The 19,029-nt window shown below is 44.9% G+C and overlaps 1 pseudogene; it reads left to right on the forward strand.

Moving 5' to 3' along the window:
- The window catches only part of LOC120910596, a 38,227-nt pseudogene extending 33,084 nt beyond the window's left edge, over positions 1–5,143 (forward strand).
- Positions 5,144–19,029: the final 13,886 nt, after the last annotated feature.

The following is a 19,029-nucleotide window of genomic DNA, read 5'->3' on the forward strand; positions in this document are numbered from 1 at the left end:
AGTATCGGTATCGGCGAATACTTGAAAAAAAAGTATCAGTACTTGTACTCTGTCTTAAAAAAGTGGTATCGGGACACTACAATGCCCAGCTCATCTCATATGCGCTACGCCGACGTAAAGCAGAGAGGCAAGCACCGAATTCACAATGCAAATGCTCCCAACGTTGCGTCGGCGTGACGTAAATTCCTCGGCGTAAGCCCGCCTAATTCAAAGTAGGTGGAAGGTGGGCGTGATCCATTTAAATGAAGCGTGACAACATGCAAATGATGGGCCGAACGAACGGCGCATGCGCCGTCCGTGGACGTATGCCAGTGCGCATGCGCCGTCCGTGGACGTATCCCAGTGCGCATGCTCAGAATCACGTTGAATATAATCCCTAAGATACGACGGCTCAATGCCTACGACGTGAACGTAACCTACGCCCAGCCCTATTCACGTACTACTACGTAAACAACGTAAAATACGACGGCTGTTCCCTGGTCCATACCTTAACATGACTTACACCTGCTTTATGAGGCTTAACTTTACGCCGGATGTACGACTTACGTAAACAGCGTATATTAATGCGCCGGGCGCAAGTACGTTCGTAAATCGGCGTATCTCACTCATTTGCATATGGGAATCGAAATTCCCATATGCCTCCAGCGTAAATATGCGCCCAAGATACGCCGGCGTAGGCAAGTTACGTCGGTCGTAAGAAGCCTATTTTCAGGCGTATCTAGTTCTATGGGCACAGCGCACAGATACGACGGCGCATCGTTACACTTACGCGACGTATCTCGAGATACGTCGGCGTAAGTGCTACGAGAATCCGGGCCTATGTATGCAACCTTATATATTGTGGGATGTGAACTTAGTCCACCTGAGCCATTATTGGCCAAAGGCACCCTGCTTTTGGCCAGTTATGGCTCTCGCAGAGGAGCGTGCTATGATTGACCAAAGCATGCATGTCTTGGCCAATCATCAGACGTTAATGTACTGCGATGTCGCAGTTCATTTTGGGGCATTCCGCGACATTCGAATTTGTCACAAACGTTCCATAATTCGGCGAACGGGTGAACACCCGATGTTCCAGTTGAACTTACGTTCGACTCAAACATCATGCTTATCCCTACTCCTGACCCCTGCATTATATACTCTATATTGTACATTACATACTCCTGACCCCTGCATTATATACTCTATATTGTACATTACATACTCCTGACCCCTGCATTATATACTCTATATTGTACATTACATACTCCTGACCCCTGCATTATATACTCTATATTGTACATTACATACTCCTGACCCCTGCATTATATACTCTATATTGTACATTACATACTCCTGACCCCTGCATTATATACTCTATATTGTACATTACATACTCCTGACCCCTGCATTATATACTCTATATTGTACATTACATACTCCTGACCCCTGCATTATATACTCTATATTGTACATTACATACTCCTGACCCCTGCACTATATACTCTATGTTGTACATTACATAATTCTGATACTATATAGTCCTATCTGTTGTATCTTATACAATATGTTGTACATTACATACTCCTAAATTCTCCTCTCTCCCCTCTGCTATATATATAAACATAATATGTATTCTCTTTTGTTACACCCATTTCCTACCAGCTGGACATTTTATATCTGATGATGTGATTGGAGCACAGACTTTTACATGTTGATAATAATGTGATAACATCCTCCAACTTTGGAACCTTAAACAGAAAGTGATAATGAGGGAGGAGTCAATAACCCAATGATGGAGGTCTTCAGGATCAGTCCAGTCTTCATCTTGGTTGTTCTCCCCCATCCTCACTCTCTGACCTCTGGTGGGGCTCAGCCCGAAGTTATTCATGACTAAATCATGGACTAAATAAGGAAGTGCAGGACTTCTTGTGTTGGGAAGATGGCAATGAGTGATAGAGGGGGTGGGGACACTCGTCCTATAATCCCCTCATCACTGTCACTCCTATAAAAGACAGTTCTCGTTGTTTCCTCACTCTCTGACTAAGGTCCATGAATAAGGAAATGATCTGGTAGGAGGACCCATCAGAGGACCCATTTACTAGTTACATTGAGAGTAGAACTGTAAGATCCTCAGAGGCAAAGCTGCCTCATGTGGGCAGAGTCCTGGTTTGGGGGAACCAATCAGCTCATGTCTAGTAATAATCTTTGTATTTCTATTTTAGTAGATGGACGGGAGATGAGGAAAACCTCAGAGGATTGTCTCACTTTGTCTCCAGACTGTAAAGTAGAAGATGAGGACATCACACAGTATAGTCCAGGAGAAAACCCGACTACCTCAAATGTCCATCCGGCACCACACAGTGTAGATGGACCATCGTATTCCTCTTATCCTGAGGAACCTCAGACTGTGCGGGACGGTGCCGGACCATCGTATTCCTCTTATCCTGAGGAACCTCAGACTGTGCGGGACGGTGCCGGACCATCGTATTCCTCTTATCCTGAGGAACCTCAGACTGTGCGGGACGGTGCCGGACCATCGTATTCCTCTTATCCTGAGGAACCTCAGCCTGTGCGGGACGGTGCCGGACCATCGTATTCCTCTTATCCTGAGGAACCTCAGACTGTGAGGGACAGTGCCGGACCATCGTATTCCTCTTATCCTGAGGAACCTCAGACTGTGAGGGACGGTGCCGGACCAACATATTCCTCTTATCCTGAGGAACCTCAGACTGTGCGGGACTGTGCCGGACCAACGTATTCCTCTTATCCTGAGGAACCTCAGACTGTGCGGGACGGTGCCGGACCATCGTATTCCTCTTATCCTGAGGAACCTCAGACTGTGCGGGACGGTGCCGTTCTTTCAACAGATAAGAGGTTTTCCTGTACTGAGTGCGGGAAGTCTTTCAATTCTAAGTCTGGTCTTAATATGCATAAAACATTTCATACAGGTGAGAAGCCACATTCCTGTTCTGAGTGCGGGAAATGTTTTTCAGGCAGTTCGAATCTTCTCAGACATCAGAGGTGTCACAGGGGTGAGAAGCCGTATTCCTGTCCTGAGTGTGGGAAATGTTTTGTACAGAAATCAGAACTTCTCAGACATCAGAGGACACACACGGGTGAGAAGCCGTATTCCTGTCCTGAGTGTGGGAAATGTTGTGTACAGAAATCAGATCTTGTCATACATCAGAGGACGCACACGGGTGAGAAGCCATATTTCTGTTCTGAGTGCGGGAAATGTTTTTTAAATAAGTCTCATCTTTCCTACCATCAGAGATCACATACGGGTGAGAAGCCGTATTCATGTCCAGAGTGCGGGAAATGTTTTTCACATAATTCCCATCTTAGTAGACATCAGAGGTCTCACACGGGTGAAAAACCGTATTCCTGTCCTGAGTGTGGGAAATCTTTTTCAGATAAGATTAATCTTGACACACATCAGATGTCGCACACGGGTGAGAAGCCGTATTCATGTTCTGTGTGCGAGAAATGTTTTCCAGCGAAGTCAACTCTTCTCAGACATCAGGTGCTGCACACGGGTGAGAAGCTGAATCCCTGTACTGAGTGCGGGAAATGTTTTTCAAGCAAGTCAAATCTTTTCATACATCAGAGATCTCACACGGGGGAGAAGCCGTATTCCTGTTCTGAGTGCGGAAAATGTTTTGGACAGAAATCAGAACTTGTCACACATCAGAGATCTCACACGGGTGAGAAACCATATTCCTGCCCTGAGTGTGGGAAATGTTTTGTACATAAATTAGATCTTGTCACACATCAGAGATCTCACACGGGTGAGAAGCCGTATTCCTGTCCTGAGTGCGGGAAATGTTTCTCAGCTAAGTCCAATCTTTCCTATCATCAAAAATCACACACGGGTGAGAAGCCATATTTCTGTTCTGAGTGCGGGAAATGTTTTTTAAATAAGACTCATCTTTCCTACCATCAGAGATCACATACGGGTGAGAAGCCGTATTCATGTCCTGAGTGCGGGAAATGTTTTTCACAGAGTTCCCATCTTAATAGACATCAGAGGTCTCACACGGGTGAAAAACCGTATTCCTGTCCTGAGTGTGGGAAATCTTTTTCAGATAAGATTAATCTTGACACACATCAGATGTCACACACCGGTGAGAAGCCGTATTCATGTTCTGTGTGCGAGGAATGTTTTCCAAAGAAGTCGACTCTTCTCAGACATCAGAGGTCGCACACGGGTGAGAAACCATATTCCTGCCCTGAGTGTGGGAAATGTTTTGTACATAAATTAGATCTTGTCACACATCAGAGATCTCACACGGGTGAGAAGCCGTATTCCTGTCCTGAGTGTGGGAAATGTTTCTCAGCTAAGTCCAATCTTTCCTATCATCAAAAATCACACACGGGTGAGAAGCCATATTTCTGTTCTGAGTGCGGGAAATGTTTTTTAAATAAGACTCATCTTTCCTACCATCAGAGATCACATACGGGTGAGAAGCCGTATTCATGTCCTGAGTGCGGGAAATGTTTTTCACAGAGTTCCCATCTTAATAGACATCAGAGGTCTCACACGGGTGAAAAACCGTATTCCTGTCCTGAGTGTGGGAAATCTTTTTCAGATAAGATGAATCTTGACACACATCAGATGTCACACACCGGTGAGAAGCCGTATTCATGTTCTGTGTGCGAGGAATGTTTTCCAAAGAAGTCGACTCTTCTCAGACATCAGACGTTGCACACGGGTGAGAAGCTGTATCCCTGTCCTGAGTGTGGGAAATGTTTTTCAAGCAAGTCATATCTTTCCATACATCAGAGATCTCACACGGGGGAGAAGCCGTATTCCTGTTCTGAGTGCGGAAAATGTTTTGGACTGAAATCAGAACTTGTCACACATCAGCGGTCTCACACGGGTGAGAAGCCGTATTCCTGTCCTGAGTGCGGGAAATGTTTTTCACAGAAGACCCATCTTTCCACACATCAGAGGACTCACACGGGTGAGAAGCCGTATTCCTGTCCTGAGTGCGGGAAATGTTTTTCACAGAAGTCCCGTCTTTCCACACATCAGAGGACTCACACGGGTGAGAAGCCGTATTCCTGTCCTGAGTGCGGGAAATGTTTTTCACAGAAGTCCTCTCATAACAGACATCAGAGATTGCACACGGGTGAGAAGCCACCTCCCTGTCCTGAGTGAGGGAAATGTTCCTCACTGAAGTCCCGTCTTCCTGTACATCAGGGGTCCCACACAACCCTCGAGGTGTATTAGTGCCTTGAGTGCGGGAAATGACTTGTATATGAATGTTGCTGGACAATCACTGTGTGAACTCCTTCACACCTAAGGGTAAAACAAATGTTAATGCCTAAGCACAATTCTACAACTTTGACATGTGTTAGTAAAACCGTACATATCATCACAACTACTTTGTGCCTCCGGGTGGATTATACCGCGTTTGTTTCAGGACAAATTGGGCTTTCATTTGGTGGTAAATGGCGATTGATGTCTCCTGATTTTTTTTTTATTATCAAAGGAGAACTGGCCCAAAATAGAAAAAAAAATAAACACGTTTTTAAATGTAGCTGTATATTTCTTGTTACAACCATAACCTTCCACCAAAAAACAACCCCCAAAAAAATCTCCTGCTTCTGACGATTGCAGCGATACCACATACACTATATTACCAAACGTATTGGGACGCCTGCCTTTACATGCACATGAACTTTAATGGCATCCCAGTCTTGGTCCTTGAGGTTCAATATTGAGTTGGCCCCGCCCTTTGCAGCTATAACAGCTTCAACTCTTCTGGGAAGGCCGTCCACAAGGTTTAGGAGTGTGTCTATGGGAATGTTTGACCATTCTTCCAGAAGAGTAGTTGTGAGGTCAGGCACTGATGTTGGATAAGAAGGCCCGGCTCGCAGTTCCCGCTCTAATTCATCCTCAAGGTGTTTGTTGGGTTGAGGTCAGGACTTTGTGAAGGCCGGTCAAGTTCCACCACCCCAATCTCGCTCATCCACACTACAGTGCAAAAAGTATTGGGCCACCCCTCCAAATCTTTTGGTGGAGGGGAGATTTATGGTGTGGGGTTATTTTTCAGGGGTTGGGCTTGGCCCCTTAGTTCCAAGGAAGGGAACTCCTAAGGTGTCAGCATACCAAGACATTTTGAACAATTTCATGCTCCCCAACTTTGTGGGAACAGTTTGGCGATGGCCCCTTCCTGTTCCAACATGGTGGTGGTGGAAATTGACTGTTGTTACCAAGTAACTGTATATTTAAGATTTAATATCTCACATATATGGTTTAAAAATGGTTCTGTGGTGTAGACTCTGTAACTAAGTCCGGTAAGGTCCTACGTTATACAACTTAAGTACCCTCTCACTTGACATGCCATATTTGCTAGTGACTGGTGGGCCTTTTAGTCGTATTTCTTTTGTATTTCCGATACAGGTTGGCAGACGGAGGCGGAGGATTCCCCCCCCCCCCCCACCTTCCCCCTCTTATTCTGATTTCTTCTCTTTTCTCTAATACTTTTTCTCTCTTCGCTTTCTTGAGCCCTCTCTTATTTCTTTCTCTGGTACTTTTCGTTATTCATGATGTTTACTGGTTTATACGCTCCCTGTGATTATGTTTGTTTTCATATGGTTGAGAGGCGTAAGCGGAGGATCAGCTGCCCGTTCCACTCTGTCCGTAACGGAGCGGGGAGCGGTGGGTTCCCGGGGGCTCCCGGAGTCCTTACCGTTCATAGCTAATAAGCGTACTTTTATGTGCCATAACACTTTTTGTGTATGCTTTTTCGATATGACATGCGGTCACGCTGGTCCTCTTGATTTTTGATTTCTGTTTTTTGATCACTGATTATTGATGTGTGAATTCTGATTTATGATTTATGTTTATGTCTGTCAATTATTTTTTCTCTGATAATAAAAATATATTGAACAATAAAAAGGGTTCTGTGACCAGAGTGAAAGCTTTAACATAACACATATTTTATTAGAGAAAATATATTAGCTATCTAATACACTGCATACAGTTACAGTATTTAAACTAAGGGAGTAAAAGTTAGTTTCAAATACAAGATAAGCACATCACACTAAAAGTATTAAGAAAACAAATTATGACTAAGTATATGATAAGTGCAGGGGAGAAGATAGATTCTGATAAGTTACCTTGCTACAGACATCCCTCTACTGACATCCCGGGCCCGGGAGATCTCATCATCTCTCTCCCCTCTCTATTGATGAGACCCCCTGAATTTATAATCCCGACGTCACTTCTGATTGGCTGAAATTGCCTTTCCAAATATGGGCAACTTCCTTCTATCTTTAGCTATGCATAGGTTTGAAGTTTAAACTAATTACATCTTGCTTGTTACTTTCCGGTCTATTCATGGAAGGGTACAACCACTCAAGTCGGCGCCATCTCGTCTACCGATTCCAAATGGGAGGTTCTTCCTGGCTTGCTTTGTATCTCAAAAGATGTAGCAGACTGGTTGTCTCCTGCCACCTTCTCACAAAGCTATCATGCATATCAAACACGGAGAGTGCTAATTAGATATATTCAAGCCCTAACTGTCAGCCTATTTAAATTATCAGAAATTCTCCCCCACGACACATCTACTGTTATCGTAATATATATTTATATCTATGTACAATTATGGCGATTAGACATATCAATTTCATAAGTCAACAGATGACCCCTTGTGGCCAGTTGAGACAGATGAGACTAGGCCACACTTTAAGTGAGTAATTGTTTATGTCTAATCTCCATTAGAATGTTAAGTTTCTCCCTCTGCCATTTTTTTTTAGAAGTCAGCTGCACAATATTACCAGAGACTGCGGACATACTACACAATATTACCAGAGACTGCGGACATACTACACAAGATTACCAGAGACTGCAGACATACTGCACAAGATTACCAGAGACTGCGGACATACTGCACAAGATTACCAGAGACTGCGGACATACTGCACAATATTACCAGAGACTGCGGACATACTGCACAATATTACCAGAGACTGCGGACATAATGCACAAAATTACCAGAGACTGCGGACATACTGCACAATATTACCAGAGACTGCGGACATACTGCACAATATTACCAGAGACTGCGGACATAATGCACAATATTACCAGAGACTGCGGACATAATGCACAAAATTACCAGAGACTGCGGACATACTGCATGATATTACCAGAGACTGCGGACATACTGCATGATATTACCAGAGACTGCGAACATACTGTATGATATTACCAGAGACTGCGGACATACTGCACGATATTACCAGAGACTGCGGACATACTGCATGATATTACCAGAGACTGCGGACATACTGCATGATATTACCAGAGACTGCGGACATACTGCATGATATTACCAGAGACTGCGGACATACTGCACGATATTACCAGAGACTGCGGACATACTGCATGATATTACCAGAGACTGCGGACATACTGCACAAAATTACCAGAGACTGCGGACATACTGCATGATATTACCAGAGACTGCGGACATACTGCATGATATTACCAGAGACTGCGGACATACTGCATGATATTACCAGAGACTGCGGACATACTGCATGATATTACCAGAGACTGCGGACATACTGCATGATATTACCAGAGACTGCGGACATACTGCACAATATTACCAGAGACTGCGGACATACTGCACAATATTACCATACTGGGGACATATTGACTGCATGAGATTAACAGAGGCTGCGGAAATAACGACACTGGGGGGGGGGGGGAATAAGGGTGCTATTTTCGTCAGACATTAAAAAAAAATAACGAAAGTGTTAATGCATCTCCCCCCCCCCCCACTTATTAACAGTTTTTTATTTCATGTTCGCCAAAAATAGCAGCATGGAAACCAAATGTCGTCCGTCCGTCCCCCTGCTTATTAAAAAAAAATTCTAAGGTTCGGCGGAACTAGCTGGGACACTTTCATTGGTCCCAGCTAGAGCAATACCTAAATTTTAGCTTTAGGGCTCAGTCAAACCATACATGCATATTTTTTAATGTTCAGCTACAAACAGCCCCATAATAAGTGGGGGGATGCATTATGGGGCTGTTTGTAGCTGAACATTAAAAAAAATGCATGTATGGTTTGACTGAGCCCTAAAGCTAAAATTTAGGTATTGCTCTAGCTGGGACCAATGAAAGTGTCCCAGCTAGTTCCGCCGAACCTTAGAAAAAAAAAGTTAATAAGCAGGGAGGGGGACATTTGGTTTCCATGTTCTAGACAATAATCAAAGAACTGTAATAAGCGGGGGGGGGGGGGGACAGAGGTGGGCGTCTAATCCGGCTGCTATTTGCGCGATCTGAAAAAGTGGGGGGGGGTGATTCAATGGGGGGTGCCGGCCGTTATTTCCTCCGCAGCCTAAAAGAAGAGAGAAAGGGGGGGGGTGCCGCGGACGCTATTTCCGACGATCCACCGAACCTTAAAAAAACAACTTAATGAGCGGGTGGGTGGATGGGGGATGCCGGCGCAGAGCCGAACACTTAGAAACTGCTTCTGAGATGTTTTACCTACCTCTATGCTTGGCTCACGGAGGTGCGTCCCTTTGGGCTAGAGAGTGCCGACGTCACTTCCTGACGTCGGCACAGGCACAGTAATATACTGGGTGCCGTGCACCCGCACGGCCAAAGTGCACGTCCATTGCACCGAAAGCTGTGGCGCGATGCGCTCCGCCACAAAGGCATTTTTTTGCTGCCAATGTAGCGCCACGTCTGCAATCTCGTGATTGCACAGACGTGGCGCTACTCACACAGCACTGTGCCCGGCGCCCAGACACAGTGCATGTAAGGACAGTTTTTCGATTTTTTATTTAAAAGGGACATGTTTAAATATATGAACTGAGTAAATGATAGCGCTAGTGTTAACTAGTGCTGAGTGAGTACAGTGTAAATGTTAATAATATAAATCATACATAGTGAGTATAAATAGCAACACTTATGAAAAAATACTATTAAGTCCAATGAAATGTTGGAATGAGTTCCTTATGGGTTAACACCCATATGCAGCCCTATGGTGAACAGCTGGCGTTTCCTCCTCAAGAGCTTCTCATTAGACAGACAATGACCTTTCCCATTAAAAAGATCCAAGCAGAAAACCTCAATATAAAGGAAGAAAAAAGAAAGAGGACAAGCCTCATAGCATAATACTGTAAAACAGAGGACAGTGGACAAGAGACTACACCGACGGTAATGAACTCACAAAACCGCCGATTAACACAGGCTCTGAGATATATTGCCGCTCAGTATGTTCATCTCCTCACTAGGATCGAAGTCCCGTCAAACATAGGCTCGGGGAGGAGCCTATGTTTGACGGGACTTCGATCCTAGTGAGGAGATGAACATACTGAGCGGCAATATATCTCAGAGCCTGTGTTAATCGGCGGTTTTGTGAGTTCATTACCGTCGGTGTAGTCTCTTGTCCACTGTCCTCTGTTTTACAGTATTATGCTATGAGGCTTGTCCTCTTTCTTTTTTCTTCCTTTATATTGAGGTTTTCTGCTTGGATCTTTTTAATGGGAAAGGTCATTGTCTGTCTAATGAGAAGCTCTTGAGGAGGAAACGCCAGCTGTTCACCATAGGGCTGCATATGGGTGTTAACCCATAAGGAACTCATTCCAACATTTCATTGGACTTAATAGTATTTTTTCATAAGTGTTGCTATTTATACTCACTATGTATGATTTATATTATTAACATTTACACTGTACTCACTCAGCACTAGCGCTATCATTTACTCAGTTCATATTAATTTGGTTTTGTTCACCTATTAGATACGCAGCTTTTGTTATTTGATATTTTTTGCTGTTTTTTTCACGTTTTGTGGTTTTATATATGGTAGCGCAGTAGTACCATTCCTTTTTGCACATGTTTAAATATATATTTTTTTTGGGGGGGGGCGGCGCCCCAATGGACGGTCCGCCACTGACACAGGGTCCCTGATCTCTCCACTATGTTATCTTATCAGTACATGTACACAGGATCCCCGATCTCTCCACTATGTTATCTTATCAGTACATGTACACAGGATCCCCGATCTCTCCTCTATGTTATCTTATCAGTACATGTACACAGGATCCCCGATCTCTCCTCTATGTTATCTTATCAGTACATGTACACAGGATCCCCGATCTCTCCTCTATGTTATCTTATCAGTACATGTACACAGGATCCCCGATCTCTCCTCTATGTTATCTTATCAGTACATGTACACAGGGTCCCCGATCTCTCCACTATGTTATCTTATCAGTACATGTACACAGGATCCCCGATCTCTCCTCTGTTATCTTATCAGTACATGTACACAGGATCCCCGATCTCTCCTCTATGTTATCTTATCAGTACATGTACACAGGATCCCCGATCTCTCCTCTGTTATCTTATCAGTACATGTACACAGGATCCCAGATCTCTCCTCTATGTTATCTTATCAGTACATGTACACACGATCCCCGATCTCTCCTCTATGTTGTCTTATCAGTACATGTACACAGGGTCCCCGATCTCTCCTCTATGTTATCTTATCAGTACATGTACACACGATCCCCGATCTCTCCTCTATGTTATCTTATCAGTACATGTACACAGGATCCCCGATCTCTCCTCTGTTATCTTATCAGTACATGTACACAGGGTCCCCGATCTCTCCACTATGTTATCTTATCAGTACATGTACACAGGATCCCCGATCTCTCCTCTATGTTATCTTATCAGTACATGTACACAGGATCCCGGATCTCTCCTCTATGTTATCTTATCAGTACATGTACACAGGATCCCCGATCTCTCCTCTGTTATCTTATCAGTACATGTACACAGGATCCCCGATCTCTTCTCTATGTTGTCTTATCAGTACATGTACACACGATCCCCGATCTCCCCTCTATGTTATCTTATCAGTACATGTACACAGGGTCCCCGATCTCTCCACTATGTTATCTTATCAGTACATGTACACAGGATCCCCGATCTCTCCTCTATGTTATCTTATCAGTACATGTACACAGGATCCCGGATCTCTCCTCTATGTTATCTTATCAGTACATGTACACAGGATCCCTGATCTCTCCTCTATGTTATCTTATCAGTACATGTACACAGGGTCCCCGATCTCTCCTCTATGTTATCTTATCAGTACATGTACACACGATCCCCGATCTCCCCTCTATGTTATCTTATCAGTACATGTACACAGGATCCCCGATCTCTCCTCTATGTTATCTTATCAGTACATGTACACAGGATCCCTGATCTCTCCTCTATGTTATCTTATCAGTACATGTACACAGGATCCCCGATCTCTCCTCTATGTTATCTTATCAGTACATGTACACAGGATCCCCGATCTCTCCTCTATGTTATCTTATCAGTACATGTACACAGGATCCCCGATCTCTCCTCTATGTTATCTTATCAGTACATGTACACAGGATCCCCGATCTCTCCTCTATGTTATCTTATCAGTACATGTACACAGGATCCCCGATCTCTCCTCTATGTTATCTTATCAGTACATGTACACAGGATCCCCGATCTCTCCTCTATGTTATCTTATCAGTACATGTACACAGGATCCCCAATCTCTCCTCTGTTATCTTATCAGTACATGTACACAGGATCCCCGATCTCTCCTCTATGTTATCTTATCAGTACATGTACACAGGATCCCCGATCTCTCCTCTGTGTTAACTTATCAGTACATGTACACAGGATCCCCGATCTCTCCTCTGTGTTATCTTATCAGTACATGTACACAGGATCCCCGATCTCTCCTCTATGTTATCTTATCGGTACATGTACACAGGATTCCCGATCTCTCCTCTATGTTATCTTATCAGTACATGTACACAGGATCCCCGATCTCTCCTCTATGTTATCTTATCAGTACATGTACACAGGATCCCCGATCTCTTCTCTGTGTTATCTTATCAGTACATGTACACACGATCCCCGATCTCTCCTCTATTTTATCTTATCAGTACATGTACACAGGATCCCCGATCTCTCCTCTATGTTATCTTATCAGTACATGTACACAGGATCCCCGATCTCTCCTCTATGTTATCTTATCAGTACATGTACACAGGATCCCCAATCTCTCCTCTATGTTATCTTATCAGTACATGTACACAGGGTCGTTTATAGTTGTTTCTAGGCAGTGGAGTTTAGAGGCTTTTTTTGGAACCCCAAAAAATGCGTTCAGAAGCCGTGTTTAGAGGCATTTTAAGCGTTTTGTTTACAGACGTTTTTCATTTTAATGAAAAAAATATTATTATTTTCTTTTCAAACGCTTTTAGACCCAAATGCGGCTAAACTCGGCATGTAAACGTGGCTAAATGGCCGTTTTTAGATGCTAGTTTTTAGCTGTCAAGTTAAATCGGTCAGGAGAAGTTGAACAACGTCCCGTGTACATGAAGCCTTATATAGCCCTGCCCCCTATTAAATCCAATCTGGGGACAAAACCAGGGACAGACTTGGTCCGGGGACAGTGTCCTCAATCAGAGGACTGTCCCCTGAAACTGGGGATGTCTGGTCACCCTACCTAGAAGAAGCCTTTGGAGGAACAATGGCTAAGAAAGGCTGGACTATTCAGTAATACATTTCTATCCCCCTTGGTGGGAGTGGAGGTAACCCCATCTATAAGGATATACAATACATACACACACAGCACAAGGCCGTGTTCTCACTACGAGACACTGCATTTCCTCTGAGCTCCACAAGATGGTGATCGCAATTCTACCTAGACAGGAAGTGATGTCAGGTACAGACAGGAAGTTCCGGGTGAGAGGTGAGTCGGGAGGAAGTAGAGGGAAGACGTTGCTGGAAGTGGCAGCAGAGGAGGTAATAAGATATTATTTTCTATTTACACCCAGTAACCCCGTCATGTCCGTCCTCTTCCTCCATAGTCACTGTGACGTCTTTTATCTCCAGCAGAGGATGCTACACACATATATAGTGTGGAAACCTAGATTGACCCCTTCAGGGTCAGAACATTTCCCCACTTAAAGCGGAGTTCCACCCAAAATTGGAACTTCCGCTTAACCCACTCCTCGCCCCCTTACATGCCACATTTGGCATGTAATTTTTTTTAGGGGGGAGTGGGGGGTTCAGGAGGAGTGGGACTTCCTGTCCCACTTCCTCCTTCCGCCGAGGGGCTGGTAAGGCGAATAGCTTAATCGCCTTACTGCAGCCCCTCCCTGTAGGCGATCGCCTGGGACACATGACAGGTCCCATGCGATCGCCTGTCCAATGAGAGAGCGCAGCCCCGCTCGCGCATGCGCAGTGGGTGCCCGGCCGTGAAGCCGAAAGCTGTCTCGGCCGGGTGCCCACACTTAGGATGAAGACGCCGGCCGGGGAGGGGGGGAGAGGAGCGGAACCCCGACCGGCGCGTCGCTGGAACGTGGAGCAGGTGAGTGTGTGTTTATTAAAGCGGTTCTCCACCCTAAAGTGGAACTCACGCTGATCGGCACCCTCCCCCCCCTCCGGTGTCACATTTGACACCTTTGAGGGGGGTGCAGATACCTGTCTAAAGACAGGTATTTGCACCCACTTCCGGCCACACGCTACGGGCAAAAGACGGGTTTTTCTGACTTCCCGTCTGTCGCCAGTTGTGTGCTGGGAACACTTGGCTCCCAGCACACAGCGTGTGAGCCAATCGGCGGGCGCAGCGCGACTCGTGCATGCGCCGTAGGGAACCGGGTAGTGAAGCCGGAGTGCTTCACTTCCTGGTTCCCTCACTGAGGATGGCGGGGGGAGCAGCAGAGAGACGAGCGATCGCTCGTCCCCTGCTGCTGACGGCGCTGGACTCCAGGACAGGTAAGTGTCCTAATATTAAAAGTCAGCAGCTGCAGTATTTGTAGCTGCTGGCTTTTAATATTTTTTTATACTGGCACATCCGCTTTAAAAGCCAGCAGCTACACTTTTTGTAACTGCTGACTTCTAATAAACACAAAAAATGCCTGGAACACCCCTTTAAGGAGCCGGAACATTCTCTTCATTTGGTAGTTAAATTCTAGTAATATGTTCCTCTAAAAAAACAGCACTGACAATAATAAGACAAGACAATGCCCATCCTGACCATACATGGCATACAGAGGGCAACTATTACACCACACAGGCAGCCAATGGGCAATCATTACAATATACAGCCAACACAATGCAGGAGTGAAGATTGGGCTCCGGCGTGTTCGCAAAGCCCACCAGGAAGTCTGCGCTGCGCTAATCACAGGCAGTGAGACATTGACCTGATGTGCAGCTGCAGTGATACTTAGTCAGGAGTGAGGAGCGTAGAACCCCTTAGGGCTCATTTACACTTGCTTTGGCTTCAACACACATTAACGGCTAGTTTACACTTTCGGACTGGCTTTGTTAAAGCTCTCTGAACGCTGTCCCTAAATAAAATGGTCAGCTTACAGTCCTGTTTACACCTTGCTTTTGTTTACCCCATGTAGCTTTAGTGGTTCTTCAAAGCCTCCATAGAAGTCTATTGCAAAGCTCGCTCGAAGCTCCACCGAAGCCTCATCAAAGCTCCAACAAAGCCTCATCAAAGCACCAAGCAAAAGCAAGGTGAAACAATACTGTAAGCTAACCATTTTATTTAGTGACTGGCCTTCGGAGAGCTTTAACCAAGCGTGTACTGCAGAGAGTGACAGTGACATCACTTCTATCAGTCAGCAGGCTGCCGGAGATTGGAGCTTTGAAGCTGGCAATTATCCTGATTAGCAAACAAGTCAAAAGAAGGATTGAATTTATCATTCCTTATCTGTAGATCTAAAACTAATCCAAACCAGTTCAGAAACCAAACAAACCCAACAGAGAGAAGGGAATTTCTGAGAGAATTTCGGCAGGTCAAAATGTCCAATGGAAAATGTAGCAAATTATAGTTTGATCTGTTAGTACAACAACCCTCTTATTACCCCCCCCCCCTCCTACCCCTCACATCCTTATCCCTCTCCAATCCCCCCACTCACATATTGTGTGTGATCAATACCATCCAAATAATTCTTCATTTCATTTACCAAAGTTATCTGTCAACATGGAGACCTGTATAGATCAAATGACGGCACCAATGAGGATGGAGGAGGAACGGAGTCACATGACTGAGAAGATACTAAACTTCAACCTAGAGATCATCTACCTGCTGACCGGAGAGGTGAGGAGGATTCTGGGAGGTCACATGACATCACTCTTATCTCTATTATTAAAACACAGACCTGACCGGAGAGGTGAGGAGGATTCTGGGAGGTCACATGACATCACTCTTATCTCTATTAATAAAACACAGACCTGACCGGAGAGGTGAGGAGGATTCTGGGAGGATCTCATAATATTATCCTTGTTCTTTCAGCGTTTTCCTCCTGTAAAGTCTGGTGACAAGGTGACCATCACAATCTCTCTATTTCACTCCCTAAAACCTGAGAGACACAACATGGAGAAGATTCTAGAAGTCACCAAGAAGATGATGGAGCTGCTGACAGGAGAGGTGAGCGGTGCCGGGAATTCTGGGACATTATCCATGAAGGAGTGGGAGTATTTAGAAGGACACAAGGATCTCTACAAGGACGTCATGATGGAGAATCAGCCGCCCCTCACATCACCGGGTAAGAGGAGACTTTATTGTAAAGGAGAGAGCAGTACAGAGGCTCCACCTAGATCCCCCATCATCTGATAAACACATAGAAACAATGTATTCAGTCAGTGTGTGTGTTTCCTACAGATGGATCCAGTAATGGGAACCCACCAGAGAGATGTCCCCGTCCTCTGTATTCCCGGGATTCCACACAGGAAGATCACACCATCCCCCACCATCATCAGGTAGATGAGGAACAATTATTGATAGTCACGATATATATGTACAAGCTTGTGTGTTACAATTAATATTTTATTATATATTCAGGTTGGAAACCTCGGGGATTATAATATTATTGTTAAAACGGAGTATAAAGAGGAAGATGAGGAGTATGGAGTGATGGAGGAGTTTTCAGGACACAAGGATTTGATGGATTCCACACAGGAAGGTCACACCATCCCCCACCATCATCAGGTAGATGAGGAACAATCACTGATAGTAGCATTAGGATCTGTACATTATCTGCATTGTTACCATTGATGTCATTTTTATTCTATATTCAGAGTGGACACCTGAGAGATCCTAAAGTTGAGGTGAAATCAGAAGAAGAAGAAGGAGAGACGTATGTGAGGGATGATCAGCAGTCTATGGAGGAGGATGGAATAACGGGGACATTTATAGAGGAGGACACTCCTACAGAGATCAGCACCGGTGGGTCATTAACACTAAATCCATTCCTCCACCTATACTGCTCACTGATTGGTCAAGAGTAGGGCGGGGACTGGGTGATATCAGCCTGTAATCCCCTGGTCACTTTCCTGAGCTGTGTTCCCCGTCCTGTATTCCTGTATTTCTCTCGGATAATCTTCCTTCTCTGTGCTGCAGACACAATTTATGTCTCTAGACTGGATTTATGGAGATTCTGGGGTTCAGCAAAATGTTGCTTTTCACCATAGTCATTGCTCAACGTAGGCACCTGAGGCATGTGTCCTGGGTATTCTGCCCCATGCCAGGGTATAGCAAGATCTCTGACAGAACATTTCTCCCGGGTTACTTGCTCTGTTATTTGCTGGCTGTGCCGGGTGGAGGGATAGGTCTGTATAGTCTCAGACCCAAGTCACTGAGTGCAGTCTCAGGAGATGGGAGGCAGCGGTGTGGGATCTCTGCAACTTGTCTCCAGTAAACATTTAATCCACCACTGATTACTGAACACCAATATTATGAATCCTGACTCTTAAATTATATAATTTATATTACATACTCCTGACCCCTGCACTATATACTCTATGTTGTACATTACATAATTTTGAGTGAGAGAGAAACTTATATAGCACTACACATGCAAACTGAATCGCCTCAGGGCGCTTGGTATCCATTTCCTACTATATTTTGCCTACAGAATAGATGGGTTTTGAGTTTTTTTCTGAAGGCCTGGTGGTTCACTTCCGTTCGGATGTTGGTCGGTAGAGCGTTCCACAGTCTAGGTTCTTGGACTGCAAATCTTCGTTCTCCTTTGGACTTGTATCGGGCCTTGGGTATCTGGAGTAGATTTTGGTTAGTAGAATGGAGAACGCGATTGGGGTTGTGACATTTTTATTTTTTCACACAAATATTGGGGTGCACCTCCTTGAACACATTTGTGCGTCAGGCATAGCGCCTTAAATGTAATTCGGTCTTTTATGGGAAACCAGTGAAGGGATCTCAGGGAGGGGGAGATTGATTCCCAGGGTTTTTTCCCTGTTACAAGTCGTGCCGCCGTATTCTGGACGACTTGTAGACAAGCAATTTAGTATTTTGAGAGTCCGAGGTAAAGGGCGTTTGCATAGTCGAGTCTAGAGTTGATTATTGTTCCTACCACGACTGCTGTGTCTTCTTTTGGGATAAAGGGGATGAGCCTATGTAGCAGGCGCAGCAGATGGTGGGATCCGCTGACTACTGAGCTTATTTGTGCTTCCATTGTCATGTCGGTGTCAAAAATGACTCCGAGACTTGACTTTGGTGCTGGGGGAGACGGTTTGTCCCAAAATGGGTGGGGGTGTCCATGTTGTCATGGCACGTCTCTTTCGGTTGGCGTGGAGCAGAAGAAGTTCTGTTTTTGAGCCATTGAGTTAAAGGTAACTCTCCGTCATCCAATTCTCTATCAGAGTAAGGCATTTCTCTAGTCCGAGATAATGATCCTTTTTGTCGCTGATACGAAAGTAGAGTTGGGTGTCATCCGCGTAGGAATGGTAGAGTAAATTTTGGTTGCTGATGATTTCGAGGAGAGGGCGGAGATAGATATTGAATGGTACGGGGAGACCCCTGAGAGACTCCACGTGACACCATGCGTTTTTCAGAAGTGAAAGGTCCTAGTTTCACTATTTGTGATCGGTTTTCCAGAAAGGAGGAGAACCATAGTAGATCGGATTCTGCCACTCTAGCTACTTTGGCTAGACGAGTCGGCAACAATTTGTGGTCTACTGTATCAAAAGCTGCGCTTAGGTCCAAC

Source organism: Rana temporaria, chromosome 8, assembly GCF_905171775.1.
Source record: "Rana temporaria chromosome 8, aRanTem1.1, whole genome shotgun sequence".
Classification (NCBI taxonomy): domain Eukaryota; kingdom Metazoa; phylum Chordata; class Amphibia; order Anura; family Ranidae; genus Rana; species Rana temporaria.